Source organism: Camelus ferus, chromosome 36, assembly GCF_009834535.1.
Source record: "Camelus ferus isolate YT-003-E chromosome 36, BCGSAC_Cfer_1.0, whole genome shotgun sequence".
NCBI lineage: Eukaryota > Metazoa > Chordata > Mammalia > Artiodactyla > Camelidae > Camelus > Camelus ferus.
The window spans coordinates 8,251,161-8,266,775 of NC_045731.1; positions in this window are offsets into that span (position 1 = coordinate 8,251,161).

The following is a 15,615-nucleotide window of genomic DNA, read 5'->3' on the forward strand; positions in this document are numbered from 1 at the left end:
CGGGCCGCCCTTCACGCAGCTGCCTGGTGTCACAGGTGTTGCCTGGCAGGGGGGAGTCCGCTAATTACCTCCCCTGTCCAGGGGGAGGCACTAGATGCTACCTGCATTTCCAGCCAAACCCCCGCCTTTCCCCAGCAGCCCGCAATAGGTGACACTCGGGGAAGTCAGGAGGAGGGCTACTAGGAGATCCCAGGCGCTGCAGACAGAAGAGTGAACCTACCCACGCTAAGAATTCAGGATTACGAACGAGTGTGTTTGGGAGGTTTAGGGCCGCCGTCCACGCAGCTGCCAGGATTCACAGGTGTTGTATGGCAGGGGGAAGTCCGCTAATTACCTCCCCTGTCCAGGGGGAGGCACTAGATGCTACCTTCATTTCCAGGAAATCCCCCGCATTTCCCCGGCAGCCCGTACTAGGAGACACTCGAGCAACACACGCGGAGGGCTCCTAGTTGATCCCAGGCGCTGCAGACAGTAGACGGAACCTCCCCACATTGAGAATTCCGGATCACGGCCGAGTGTGTGGGGGAGGTTTGGGGCTGCACTCCACGCAGCTGCCTGGTATCACAGGTGTTGCCTGGCAGGAGGAAGTCCGCTAATTACCTCCCTTGTCCAGGGGGAGGCACTAGAAGCTACCTGAATTTCCAGCCCAACCCCCGACTTTCCCAGGCATCCCTCACTAAGAGACACTAGGGGAAGACACGCCGAAGGCTCCTAGGAGATCCCAGGCACTGTAGACTGAATACGGAACCTCCCCACACTCAGAAATCCGGAACACGCCCGAGTGTGTGGGGGAGGTTTGGGGCCACCCTCCATGCAGCTGCCAGGTGTCATAGGTGTTGCATGGCAGGGGGAAGTCTTCTAATTTTCTCCTCTGTACAGGGGGAGGCACTAGATGCTACCTGCATTTCCAGGCGATCCACCGCTTTTCCCCTGCAGCCCGCACTAGGAGACACTCGGTGAAGATACGCGGAGGGCTCCTAGGAGATCCCAGTCGCTGCAGACAGAAGACGGAGACTCCCCACACTCAGAATTCCGGATCACGTAGGAGTGTGTGGGGGAGGTTTGGGGCCACCCTCCACGAAATTGTCTGGTGTCACAGGTGTTGAATTGCAGGGGGAATTACGCTAATTACCTCCCATGTCCAGGGGAACGCACGAGATGCTAACGGCATTTCCAGCATAATTCCCGCTTTTCCCCGGCAGCACGCACTAGTAGATACTCGGGGAAGACAGGCGGAGGGCTCCTAGGAGATCCCAGTCGCTGCAGACAGAAGACGGAACCTCCCCACACTCAGAATTCTGGAACAGGCCCGCGTGTGTGGGGGAGGTTTGGGGCCGCCCTCCACGCAGCTGCCTGGTGTCACAGGTGTTGCCTGGCAGGGGGAAGTCCCCTAATTACCTCCCCTGTCCAGGGGGAGGAACTAGAAGCTACCTGAATTTCCAGCCCAACCCCCGAATTTCCCAGGCATCCTGCACTAAGAGACACTAGGGGAAGACACGTCGTGGGCTCCTAGGTGATCACAGGCACTGCAGAGAAAAAACGGATCCTCCCCACAATCCGAATCCCGGACCACGGCCGATTGTGTGGGGGAGTTTTGGGGCCGCCCACCACGCAGCTGCCTGATGTCACATGTGTTGCCTGGCAGAGGGAAGTCCGGTAATTACCTCCCCATTCCAGGGGGAGGCACTAGATGCTACCTGCATTTCCAGCCCAAACCCCGCATTCCCCGGCAGCTCGCCGTAGGAGACAATCGGGGTAGACAAGCGGAGGGCTCCTAGGAGATCCCAGGCACTGCAGACAGAAGATGGAACATCCCCACACTCAGAATTCCGGAACATGGCCGAGTGTGTGGGTGAGGTTTGGGGCCGGCCTCCACCAAGGTGCCTCGTGTCACAGCTGTTGCCTGGCAGTGGGAATTCGGCTAATTACCTCCCCTGTCCAGGAGGAGGCACTAGATGCTACCTGCATTTCCAACACAACCCCCGCATTTCCATTGAAGCCCGCAATATGAGACACTCGGGAAATACACGCGGATGGCTCCTAGGAGATATCAGGCACTGCAGACATAAGACGGAACCTCCCCACACTCAGAATACCGGATCACGGCCAAGTGTGTGGGGGAGGTTCGGGGCCGCCCTCCACGCAGCTGCATGGTGTCACAGGTGTTGCCCGGCAAGGGGTATTCAGCTAAATACCTCCCCTGTCCAGGGGGAGGCACTAGATTCTACCTGCATTTCCAGCAAATCCCCAACATTTACCCGGCAACCCGCACTAGGAGACACTCGGGCAATACACGCGGTGTTCTCCTAGGAGATCCCAGGCGCTGCAGACAGAAGACGGAACCTCCCCACACTCAGAATTCCGGAAAAAGGCCGAGTGTGTGGGGGAGGTTAGGGCCGCCCTCCACGCAGCTGCCAGGTGTCACAGGTGTTGCCTGGGAGGGGAAGTCCGCTAATTACCTCCCCTGTTCAGGGGGAGGCACTAGATGCTACTTGCATTTCCAGCCCAACCCCGCCTATTCCCGGGAGCCCGCACATTGTGACATTCAGTGAAGACACGCGGAGGGCTCCTAGGAGATCCCATACGCTGCAGACAGAAGACAGAAATCCCCACACTCAGAATTCCGGAACACGCCCGAGTGTGTAGGGGATGTGGGGTCGCCCTCCACCCAGCTGCCTCATGTCACAGCTGTAGCCTGGCAGGGGGAATTTCGCTAAATACCTCCGCTGTCCAGGGGGAGGCACAAGATGCTACCTACATTTCCAAAACTACCCCCGCTTATCCATTGAACCCCGCACTAGGAGACACTCGGTGAAGACACGCGGAATGCTCCTAGGTGATATCAGGCGCTGCAGACAGAAGACAGAACCTCCACACACTCAGAATTCCGGATCACGGCCGAGTGTGTGGGGGAGGTTTCGGGCCGCCCTTCACGCAGCTGCCTGGTGTCACAGCTGTTGCCTGGCAGGGGGGAGTCCGCTAATTACCTCCCCTGTCCAGGGGGAGGCACTAGATGCTACCTGCATTTCCAGCCAAACCCCCGCCTTTCCCCAGCAGCCCGCAATAGGTGACACTCGGGGAAGTCAGGAGGAGGGCTACTAGGAGATCCCAGGCGCTGCAGACAGAAGAGTGAACCTACCCACACTAAGAATTCAGGATCACGAACGAGTGTGCGTGGGAGGTTTAGGGCCGCCGTCCACGCAGCTGCCAGGATTCACAGGTGTTGTCTGGCAGGGGGAGGTCCGCTAATTACCACCCCTGTCCAGGGGGAGGCACTAGATTCTACCTGCATTTCCAGGAAATCCCCCGCATTTCCCTGGCAGCCCGTACTAGGAGACACTCGAGCAACACACGCGGAGGGCTCCTAGGTGATCCCAGGCCCTGCAGACTGTAGACGGAACCTCCCCACACTGAGAATTCCGGATCACGGCCGAGTGTGTGGGGGAGGTTTGGGGCTGCACTCCACGCTGCTGCGTGGTGTCACAGGTGTTGCCTGGCAGGGGGAATTCCGCTAATTACCTCCCCTGTCCCGAGGAAGGCACTAGATGCTACCTGCATTTCCAGCCAAACCCCCGCCTTTCCCCAGCAGCCCACAATAGGTGACACTCCGGGAAGTCAGGAGGAGGGCTACTAGGAGATCCCAGGCGCTGCAGACAGAAGAGTGAACCTACCCAAACTAAGAATTCAGGATCACGAACGAGTGTGTGTGGGAGGTTTGGGGTCGCCCTCCACGCAGCTGCCTGGTGTCACAGGTGTTGCCTGGCAGGGGGAAGTCCGCTAATTACCTCCCCTGTCCAGGGGGAGGCACTAGAAGCTACCTGAATTTCCAGCCCAACCCCCGAATTTCCCAGGCATCCCGCACTAAGAGACACTAGGCGAAGACACGCCGTGGGCTCCTTGGTGATCACAGGCACTGCAGAGAGAAAACGGATCCTCCCCACACTCTGAATCCTGGACCACGGCCGATTGTGTGGGGGAGTTTTGGGGCCGCCAACCACGCAGATGCCTGATGTCACATGTGTTGCCTGGCAGGGGGAAGTCCGCTAATTACCTCCCCATTCCAGGGGGAGGCACTAGATGCTACCTGCATTTCCAGCCAAAACCCCGCATTCCCCGGCAGCTCGCCGTAGGAGACAATCGGGGAAGACAAGCGGAGGGCTCCTAGGAGATCCCAGGCACTGCAGACAGAAGACAGAACATCCCCACACTCAGAATTCCGGAACATGGCCGAGTGTGTGGGTGAGGTTTGGGGCCGGCTTCCACCAAGGTGCCTCGTGTCAAAGCTGTTGCCTGGCAGTGGGAATTCGGCTAATTACCTCCCCTGTCCAGGAGGAGGCACTAGATGCTACCTGCATTTCCAACACAAACCCCGCATTTCCATTGAAGCCCGCAATAGGAGACACTCGGGGAATACACGCGGATGGCTCCTAGGAGATATCAGGCACTGCAGACATAAGACGGAACCTCCCCACACTCAGAATACCGGATCACGGCCAAGTGTGTGGGGGAGGTTTGGGGCCGCCCTCCACGCAGCTGCATGGTGTCACAGGTTTTGCCCGTCAAGGGGTATTCAGCTAATTACCTCCCCTGTCCAGGGGGAGGCACTAGATTCTACCTGCATTTCCAGCAAATCCCCCGCATTTACCCGGCAACCCGCACTAGGAGACACTCGGGCAATACACGCTGTGGTCTCCTAGGAGATCCCAGGCGCTGCAGACAGAAGACGGAATCTCCGCACATGCAGAATTCCGGAAAACGGCCGAGTGTGTGGGGGAGGTTAGGGCCGCCCTCCACGCAGCTGCCAGGTATCACAGGTGTTTCCTGGCAGGGGGGATTACTCTAATTACCTCCCCTGTCCAGGGGGAGGCACTAGAAGCTACCTGCATTTCCAGCCCAACACCCTCCTTTCCCCTGCAGCCCGCAATAGGTGACACTCGGGGAAGTCAGTCGGAGGGCAACTAGGAGATCCCAGGCGCTGCAGACAGAAGAATGAACCTACCCACACTAAGAATTCAGGATCACGAACGAGTGTGTGTGGGAGGTTTAGGGCCGCCGTCCACGCAGCTGCCAGGATTCACAGGTGTTGTCTGGAAGGGGGAAGTCCGCTAATTACCTCCCCTGTCCAGGGGGAGGCAATAGATGCTACTTGCATTTCCAGCCCAACCCCCGCCTATTCCCGGCACCCCGCACACGGAGACATTCAGTGAAGACACGTGGAGGGCTCCTAGGAGATCCCAGACGCTGCAGACAGAAGACAGAACATCCCCACACTCAGAATTCCGGAACACGGCCGAGTGTGTAGGGGATGTGGGGTCGCCCTCCACCCAGCTGCCTCATGTCACAGCTGTAGCCTGGCAGGGGGAATTTCGCTAAATACCTCCCCTGTCCAGAGGGAGGCACAAGATGCTACCTACATTTCCAAAACTACCCCCGCTTATCCATTGAACCCCGCACTAGGAGACACTCGGGGAAGACACGCGGAATGCTCCTAGGAGATATCAGACGCTGCAGACAGAAGACAGATCCTCCACACACTCAGAATTCCGGATCACGGCCGAGTGTGTGGGGGAGGTTTGGGGCCACCCTCCACGAAAATGTCTGGTGTCACATGTGTTGCATTGTAGGAGGAATTACGCTAATTACCTCCCCTGTGCAGGGGAAGGCACGAGATGCTACCTGCATTTCCAGCATAACTCCCGCTTTTCCCCGGCAGCACGCACTAGTAGATACTCGGGGAAGACAGGCGGAGGGATCCTAGGAGATCCCAGTCGCTGCAGACAGAAGATGGAACCTCCACACACTCAGAATTCTGGAACAAGGCCGCGTGTGTAGGGGAGGTTTGGGGCCGCCCTCCACCCAGCGGCCTGGTGTCACAGGTGTTGCCTGGCAGGGGGAAGTCCGCTAATTACCTCCCCTGTCCAGGGGGAGGCACTAGAAGCTACCTGAATTTCCAGCCCAACCCCCGAATTTCCCAGGCATCCCGCACTAAGAGACACTAGGGGAAGACACGCCGAGGGCTCCTAGGAGATCCCAGGCGCTGCAGACTGAAGACGGAACATCCCCACACTCAGAATTCCGGAACATGGCCGAGTGTGTGGGTGAGGTTTGGGGCCGGCCTCCACCAAGGTGCCTCGTGTCACAGAGTTGCCTGGCAGGGGGGAGTCCGCTAATTACCTCCCCTGTCCAGGGGGAGGCACTAGATGCTACCTGCATTTCCAGCCCAACCCCCGCCTTTCCCCAGCAGCCCGCAATAAGTGACACTCGGGGAAGTCAGGAGGGCTACTAGAAGATCCCAGGCGCTGCAGACAGAAGAGTGAACCTACCCATACTAAGAATTCAGGATCACGAACGAGTGTGTGTGGGAGGTTTAAGGCCGCCCTCCACGCAGCTGCCTGGTGTCACAGGTGTTGCCTGGCAGGGGGAAGTCCGCTAATTACCTCCCCTGTCCAGGGGTAGGCACTAGAAGCTACCTGAATTTCCAGCCCATCCCCCGACTTTCCCAGGCATCCCGCACTAAGAGACACTAGGGGAAGACACGCCGTGGGCTCCTAGGTGATCACAGGCACTGCAGAGAGAAAACGGATCCTCCCCACACTCCGAATCCCGGACCACGGCTGATTGTGTGGCGGAGTTTTGGGGCCGCCCACCACGCAGCTGCCTGATGTCACATGTGTTGCCTGGCAGGGGGAAGTCCCCTAATTACCTCCCCATTCCAGGGGGAGGCACTAGATGCTACCTGCATTTCCAGCCCAAACCCCGCATTCCCCGGCACCTCGCCGTAGGAGACAATCGGGGAAGACAAGCGGAGGGCTCCTAGGAGATCCCAGGCTCTGCAGACAGAAGACGGAACATCCCCACACTCAGAATTCTGGAACATGGCCGAGTGTGTGGGTGAGGTTTGGGGCCGCCCTCCACCAAGGTGCCTCGTGTCACAGCTGTTGCCTGGCAGTGGGAATTCGTCTAATTACCTCCCCTGTCCAGGAGGAGGCACTAGATGCTACCTGCATTTCCAACACAACCCCCGCATTTCCATTGAAGCCCGCAATAGGAGAAACTCGGGGAATACACGCGGATGGCTCCTAGGAGATATCAGGCACTGCAGACATAAGACGGAACCTCCCCACACTCAGAATACCGGATCACGGCCAAGTGTGTGGGGGAGGTTTAGGGCCGCCCTCCACGCAGCTGCATGGTGTCACAGGTGTTGCCCGGCAAGGGGTATTCAGCTAATTACCTCCCCTGTCCAGGGGGAGGCACTAGATTCTACCTGCATTTCCAGCAATTCCCCCGCATTTACCCGGCAACCCGCACTAGGAGACACTCGGGCAATACACGCAGTGGTCTCCTAGGAGATCCCAGGCGCTGCAGACAGAAGACGGAACCTCCCCACACTCAGAATTCCGGAAAACGGCCGAGTGTGTGGGGGAGGTTAGGGCCGCCCTCCACGCAGCTGCCAGGTGTCACAGGTGTTTCCTGGCAGGGGAAGTCCGCTAATTACCTCCCCTGTTCAGGGGGAGGCACTAGATGCTACTTGCATTTCCAGCCCAACCCCCGCCTATTCCCGGGAGCCCGCACACGGAGACATTCAGTGAAGACACGCGGAGGGCTCCTAGGAGATCCCAGACGCTGCAGACAGAAGACAGAACATTCCCACACTCAGAATTCCGGAACACGGCCGAGTGTGTAGGGGATGTGGGGTCGCCCTCCACCCAGCTGCCTCATGTCACAGCTGTAGCCTGGCAGGGGGAATTCCGCTAAATACCTCCCCTGTCCAGGGGGAGGCACAAGATGCTACCTACATTTCCAAAACTACCCCCGCTTATCCATTGAACCCCGCACTAGGAGACACTCGGGGAAGACACGCGGAGTGCTCCTAGGAGATATCAGGCGCTGCAGACAGAAGACAGAACCTCCACACACTCAGAATTCCGGATCACGGCCGAGTGTGTGGGGGAGGTTTCGGGCCGCCCTTCATGCAGCTGCCTGGTGTCACAGGTGTTGCCTGGCAGGGGGGAGTCCGCTAATTACCTCCCCTGTCCAGGGGGAGGCACTAGATGCTACCTGCATTTCCAGCCCAACCCCCGCCTTTCCCCAGCAGCCCGCAATACGTGACACTCGGGGAAGTCAGGGGGAGGGGTACTAGGAGATCCCAGGCGCTGCAGACAGAAGAGTGAACCTACCCACACTAAGAATTCAGGATCACGAACGAGTGTGTGTGGGAGGTTTAGGGCAGCCGTCCACGCATCTGCCAGGATTCACAGGTGTTGTCTGGAAGGGGGAGGTCCGCTAATTACCACCCCTGTCCAGGGGGAGGCACTAGATTCTACCTGCAATTCCAGGAAATCCCCCGCATTTCCCCGGCCGCCCGTACTAGGAGTCACTCGAGCAACACACGCGGAGGGCTCCTAGGTGATCCCAGGCGCTGCAGACAATACACGGAACCTCCCCACACTGAGAATTCCGGATCACGGCCGAGTGTGTGGGGGAGGTTTTGGGCAGCCCCCAACGCAGCTGCGTGGTGTCACAGGTGTTGCCTGGCAGGGGGAAGTCCGCTAATTACCTCCCCTGTCCAGGGGAAGGCACTAGATGCTACCTGCATTTCCATCCTAACCCCTGCAATTCCCCGGCAGCACGCACTAGTAGATAGTCGGGGAAGACGGGCGGAGGGCTCCTAGGAGATCCCAGTCGCTGCAGACAGAAGACGGAACCTCCCCACACTCAGAATTCTGGAACACGGCCGCGTGTGTTGGGGAGGTTTGGGGCCGCCCTCCACGCAGCTGCCTGGTGTCACAGGTGTTGCCTGGCAGGGGGAAGTCCGCTAATTACCTCCCCATTCCAGGGGGAGGCACTAGATGCTACCAGCATTTCCAGCCCAAATCCTGCATTCCCGGCAGCTCGCCGTAGGAGACAATCTGGTAAGACAAACGGAGGACTCCTAGGAGATCCCAGGCACTGCAGACAGAAGACGGAACATCCCCACATCAGAATTTCGGAACATGGCCGAGTGTGTGGGTGAGGTTTGGGGCCGGCCTCCACCAAGGTGCCTCGTGTCACAGCTGTTGCCTGGCAGTGGGAATTCGGCTAATTACCTCCCCTGTCCATGAGGAGGCACTAGATGCTACCTGCATTTCCAACACAACCCCCGCATTTCCATTGAAGCCCGCAGTAAGAGACACTCGGGGATTACACGCGGATGGCTCCTAGGAGATATAAGGCACTGCAGACATAAGACGGAACCTCCCCACACTCAGAATACCGGATCAGGTCCAAGTGTGTTGGGGAGATTTGGGGCCACCCTCCACGCAGCTGCATGGTGTCACAGGTGTTGCCCGGCAAGGGGTATTCAGCTAATTACCTCCCTGGTCCAGGGGGAGGCACTAGATGCTACCTGCATTACCAGCAAATCCCCCGCATTTACCCGGCAACACGCACTAGGAGACACTCGGGCAATACACGCGGTGGTCTCCTAGGAGATCCCAGGCGCTGCAGACAGAAGACGGAACCTCCCCACACTCAGAATTCCGGAACACGGCCGAGTGTGTGGGGGAGGTTAGGGCCGCCCTCCACGCAGCTGCCAGGTGTCACAGGTGTTGTCTGGCAGGGGAAGTCCGCTAATTACATCCCCTGTTCAGGGGGAGGCACTAGATGCTACTTGTATTTCCAGCCCAACCCCCGCCTTTCCCCAGCAGCCCGCAATAGGTGACACACGTGGAAGTCAAGCGGAGGGCTACTAGGAGATCCCAGGCGCTGCAGACAGAAGAGTGAACCTACCCACACTAAGAATTCAGGATCACGAACGAGTGTGTGTGGGAGGTTTAGGGCCGCCGTCCACGCAGCTGCCAGGTTTCACAGGTGTTATCTGGCAGGGGGAAGTCCGCTAAATACCTCCCCTGTCCAGGAAGAGGCACTAGATGCTACCTGCATTTCCAGGAAATCCCCCGCATTTCCCCGGCAGCCCGTACTAGGAGACACTCGAGCAACCCATGCGGAAGGCTCCTAGGTGATCCCAGGCACTGCAGACAGTAGACGGAACCTCCCCAAACTGAGAATACCGGATCACGGCCGAGTGTGTGGGGGAGGTTTGGGGCTGCACTCTACGCAGATGCCTGGTATCACAGGTGTTGCCTGGCAGGGGGAATTCCGCTAATTACTTCCCCTGTCCAGGGGAAGGCACTAGATGCTACCTGCATTCCCAAGAAATCCCCCGCATTTCCCCGGCAGCCCGTACTAGGAGACACTCGAGCAACACACGTGGAGGGCTCCTAGGTGATCCCAGGCCCTGCAGACAGTAGATGGAACCTCCCCACAGTGAGAATTCCGGATCACGGCCGAGTGTGTGGGGGAGGTTTGGGGCTGCACACCACGCAGCTGCCTGGTATCACAGGTGTTGCCTGGCTGGGGGAATTCCGCTAATTACCTCCCCTGTCCAGGGGAAGGCACTAGATGCTACCTGCATTTCCAGACTAACCCCCGCATTTCCCCGGAAGCACGCACTAGTAGATACTCGGGGAAGACTGGCGGAGGGCTCCTAGGAGATCCCAGTCGCTGCAGACAGAAGACGGATCCTCCCCACACTCAGAATTCTGGAACACGGCCGCGTGTGTGGGGGTGGTTTTGGGCCGCCCTCCACGCAGCTGCCTGGTGTCACAGGTGTTGCCTGGCAGGGGGGAGTCCGCTAATTACCTCCCCTGTCCAGGGTGAGGCGCTAGATGCTACCTGCATTTCCAGCCCAACCCCCGCCTTTCCCCAGCAGCCCGCAATAAGTGACACTCGGGGAAGTCAGGAGGAGGGCTAATAGATGATCCCAGGCGCTGCAGACAGAAGAGTGAACCTACCCATACTAAGAATTCAGGATCACGAACGTGTGTGTGTGGGAGGTTTAGGGCCGCCCTCCACGCAGCTGCCTGGTGTCACAGGTGTTGCCTGGCAGGGGGAAGTCCGCTAATTACCTCCCCTGTCCAGGGGGAGGCACTAGAAGCTACCTGAATTTCCAGCCCATCCCCCGACTTTCCCAGGCATCCCGCACTAAGAGACACTAGGGGAAGACACGCCGTGGGCTCCTAGGTGATCAAAGGCACTGCAGAGAGAAAACGGATCCTCCCCACACTCCGAATCCCGGACCACGGCCGATTGTGTGGGGGAGTTTTGGGGCCGCCCACCACGCAGATGCCTGATGTCACATGTGTTGCCTGGCAGGGGGAAGTCCGCTAATTACCTCCCCTGTCCAGGAGGAGGCACTAGATGCTACCTGAATTTCCAGCCCAAACCCCGCATTCCCCGGCAGCTCGCCGTAGGAGACAATCGGGGAAGACAAGCGGAGGGCTCCTAGGAGATCCCAGGCACTGCAGACAGAAGACGGAACATCCCCACACTCAGAATTCCGGAACATGGCCGAGTGTGTGGGTGAGGTTTGGGGCCGGCTTCCACCAAGGTGCCTCGTGTCACAGCTGTTGCCTGGCAGTGGGAATTCGGCTAATTACCTCCCCTGTCCAGGAGGAGGCACTAGAAGCTACCTGCATTTCCAGCCCAACTCCCGCCTTTCCCCAGCAGCCCGCAATAGGTGACACTCGGGGAAGTCAGCAGGAGTGCAACTAGGAGATCCCAGGCGCTGCAAACAAAAGAGTGAACCTACCCCCACTAAGAATTCAGGATCACGAACGAGTGTGTGTGGGAGGTTTAGGGCCGCCGTCCACGCAGCTGCCAGGTTTCACAGGTGTTGTCTGGCAGGGGGAAGTCCGCTAATTACCTCCCCTGTCCAGGGGAAGGCACTAGATGCTACCTGCATTTCCAGCCTAACTCCCGCTTTTCCCTGGCAGCACGCAATAGTAGATACTCGGGGAAGTCTTGCGGAGGGCTCCAAGGAGATCCCAGTCGCTGCAGACAGAAGACGGAACCTCCCCACACTCAGAATACTGGAACACGGCCGCGTGTGTGAGGGAGGTTTGGGGCCGCCCTCCACGCAGCTGCCTGGTGTCACAGGTGTTGCCTGGAAGGGGGAAGTCCGCTAATTACCTCCCCTGTCCAGGGGGAGGCACTAGAAGCTACCTGAATTTCCATCCCAACCCCCGTCTTTCCCAGGCATCCCGCACTAAGGGACACTAGGGGAAGACACGCCGAGGGCTCCTAGGAGATCCCAGGCACTCTAGACTGAATACGGAACCTCCCCACACTCAGAAATCCGGAACACGCCCGAGTGTTTGGTTGAGGTTTGGGGCCGCCCTCCATGCAGCTGCCAGGTGTCATAGGTGTTGCATGGCAGGGGGAAGTCTTCTAATTTTCTCCTCTGTACAGGGGGAGGCACTAGATGCTACCTGCATTTCCAGGCGATCCACCGCTTTTCCCCTGCAGACCGCACTAGGAGACACTCGGTGAAGACACGCGGATGGCTCCTAGGAGATCCCAGTCGCTGCAGACAGAAGACGGAGACTCCCCACACTCAGAATTCCGGATCACGTACGAGTGTGTGGGGGAGGTTTGAGGCCAACCTCCACGAAAATGTCTGGTGTCACAGGTGTTGCATTGCAGGGGGAATTACGCTAATTACCTCCCCTGTCCAGGGGAAGGCACGGGATGCTACCTGCATTTCCAGCATAACTCCCGTTTTCCCCGGCAGCACGCATTAGTAGATACTCGGGGAAGACTGGCGGAGGGCTCCTAGGAGATCCCAGTCGCTGCAGACAGAAGACGGATCCTCCCCACACACAGAATTCTGGAACACGGCCGCGTGTGTGGGGGTGGTTTTGGGCCGCCCTCCACGCAGCTGCCTGGTGTCACAGGTGTTGCCTGGCAGGGGGGAGTCCGCTAATTACCTCCCCTGTCCAGGGGAAGGCACTAGATGCTACCTGCATTTCCAGACTAACCCCCGCATTTCCCCAGCAGCCCGCAATAAGTGACACTCGGGGAAGTCAGGAGGAGGGCTAATAGATGATCCCAGGCGCTGCAGACAGAAGAGTGAACCTACCCATACTAAGAATTCAGGATCACGAACGTGTGTGTGTGGGAGGTTTAGGGCCGACCTCCACGCAGCTGCCTGGTGTCACAGGTGTTGCCTGGCAGGGGGAAGTCCGCTAATTACCTCCCCTGTCCAGGGGGAGGCACTAGAAGCTACCTGAATTTCCAGCCCATCCCCCGACTTTCCCAGGCATCCCGCACTAAGAGACACTAGGGGAAGACACGCCGTGGGCTCGTAGGTGATCAAAGGCACTGCAGAGAGAAAACGGATCCTCCCCACACTCCGAATCCCGGACCACGGCCGATTGTGTGGGGGAGTTTTGGGGCCGCCCACCACGCAGATGCCTGATGTCACATGTGTTGCCTGGCAGGGGGAAGTCCGCTAATTACCTCCCCTGTCCAGGAGGCGGCACTAGATGCTACCTGAATTTCCAGCCCAAACCCCGCATTCCCCGGCAGCTCGCCGTAGGAGACAATCGGGGAAGACAAGCGGAGGGCTCCTAGGAGATCCCAGGCACTGCAGACAGAAGACGGAACATCCCCACACTCAGAATTCCGGAACATGGCCGAGTGTGTGGGTGAGGTTTGGGGCCGGCTTCCACCAAGGTGCCTCGTGTCACAGCTGTTGCCTGGCAGTGGGAATTCGGCTAATTACCTCCCCTGTCCAGGAGGAGGCACTAGAAGCTACCTGCATTTCCAGCCCAACTCCCGCCTTTCCCCAGCAGCCCGCAATAGGTGACACTCGGGGAAGTCAGCAGGAGTGCAACTAGGAGATCCCAGGCGCTGCAAACAAAAGAGTGAACCTACCCCCACTAAGAATTCAGGATCACGAACGAGTGTGTGTGGGAGGTTTAGGGCCGCCGTCCACGCAGCTGCCAGGTTTCACAGGTGTTGTCTGGCAGGGGGAAGTCCGCTAATTACCTCCCCTGTCCAGGGGAAGGCACTAGATGCTACCTGCATTTCCAGCCTAACTCCCGCTTTTCCCTGGCAGCACGCACTAGTAGATACTCGGGGAAGTCTTGCGGAGGGCTCCAAGGAGATCCCAGTCGCTGCAGACAGAAGACGGAACCTCCCCACACTCAGAATACTGGAACACGGCCGCGTGTGTGGGGGAGGTTTGGGGCCGCCCTCCACGCAGCTGCCTGGTGTCACAGGTGTTGCCTGGAAGGGGGAAGTCCGCTAATTACCTCCCCTGTCCAGGGGGAGGCACTAGAAGCTACCTGAATTTCCATCCCAACCCCCGTCTTTCCCAGGCATCCCGCACTAAGGGACACTAGGGGAAGACACGCCGAGGGCTCCTAGGAGATCCCAGGCACTCTAGACTGAATACGGAACCTCCCCACACTCAGAAATCCGGAACACGCCCGAGTGTTTGGTTGAGGTTTGGGGCCGCCCTCCATGCAGCTGCCAGGTGTCATAGGTGTTGCATGGCAGGGGGAAGTCTTCTAATTTTCTCCTCTGTACAGGGGGAGGCACTAGATGCTACCTGCATTTCCAGGAAATCCCCTGCATTTCCCCGGCAGCCCGTACTAGGAGACACTCGAGCAACACACGCGGAGGGCTCCTAGGTGATCCCAGGCGCTGCAGACAGTAGATGGAACCTCCCCACACTGAGAATTCCGGATCACGGCCGAGTGTGTGGGGGAGGTTTGGTGCTGCACCCCACGCAGCTGCCTGGTATCACAGGTGTTGCCTGGCAGGGGGAATTCGGCTAATTACCTTCCCTGTCCAGGGGAAGGCACGAGATGCTACCTGCCTTTCCAGCATAACTCCCGCATTTCCCCGGTAGCACGCACAATTAGATACTCGGGGAAGACAGGCAGAGGGCTCCTAGGAGATCCCAGTCGCTGCAGACAGAAGACGGAACCTCCGCACACTCAGAATTCTGGAACACGGCCGCGTGTGTGGGGGAGGTTTGGGGCTGCCCTCCACGCAGCTGCCTGGTGTCACAGGTGTTGCCTGGCAGGGGGAAGTCCGCTAATTACCTCCCATGTCCAGGGGGAGGCACTAGAATCTACCTGAATTTCCAGCCCAACCCCCGAATTTCCCAGGCATCCCGCACTAAGAGACACTAGGGGAGGACACGCCGTTGGCTCCTAGGTGATCACAGGCACTGCAGAGAGAAAACGGATCCTCCCCGCACTCCGAATCCCGGACCACGGCCGATTGTGTGGGGGAGTTTTGGGGCCGCCCACCACGCAGCTGCCTGATGTCACATGTGTTGCCTGGCAGGAGGAAGTCCGCTAATTACCTCCCCATTCCAGGGGGAGGCACTAGATGCTACCTGCATTTTCAGCCCAAACCCCGCATTCCCCGGAGCTCGCCGTAGGAGACAATCGGGGAAGACAAGCGAAGGGCTCCTAGGAGATCCCAGGCACTGCAGACAGAAGACGGAATATCCCCACACTCAGAATTCTGGAACATGGCCGAGTGTGTGGGTGAGGTTTGGGGCCGGCCTCCACCAAGGTGCCTCGTGTCACAGTTGTTGCCTGGCAGGGGAAGTCCGCTAATTACCTCCCCTGATCTGGGGGAGGCACTAGATGCTACTTGCATTTCCAGCCCAAACCCCGCCTTTCCCCAGCAGCCCGCAATAGGTGACACTCGGGGAAGTCAGGCGGAGGGCTACTAGGAGATCCCAGGCGCTGCAGACAGAAGAGTGAACCT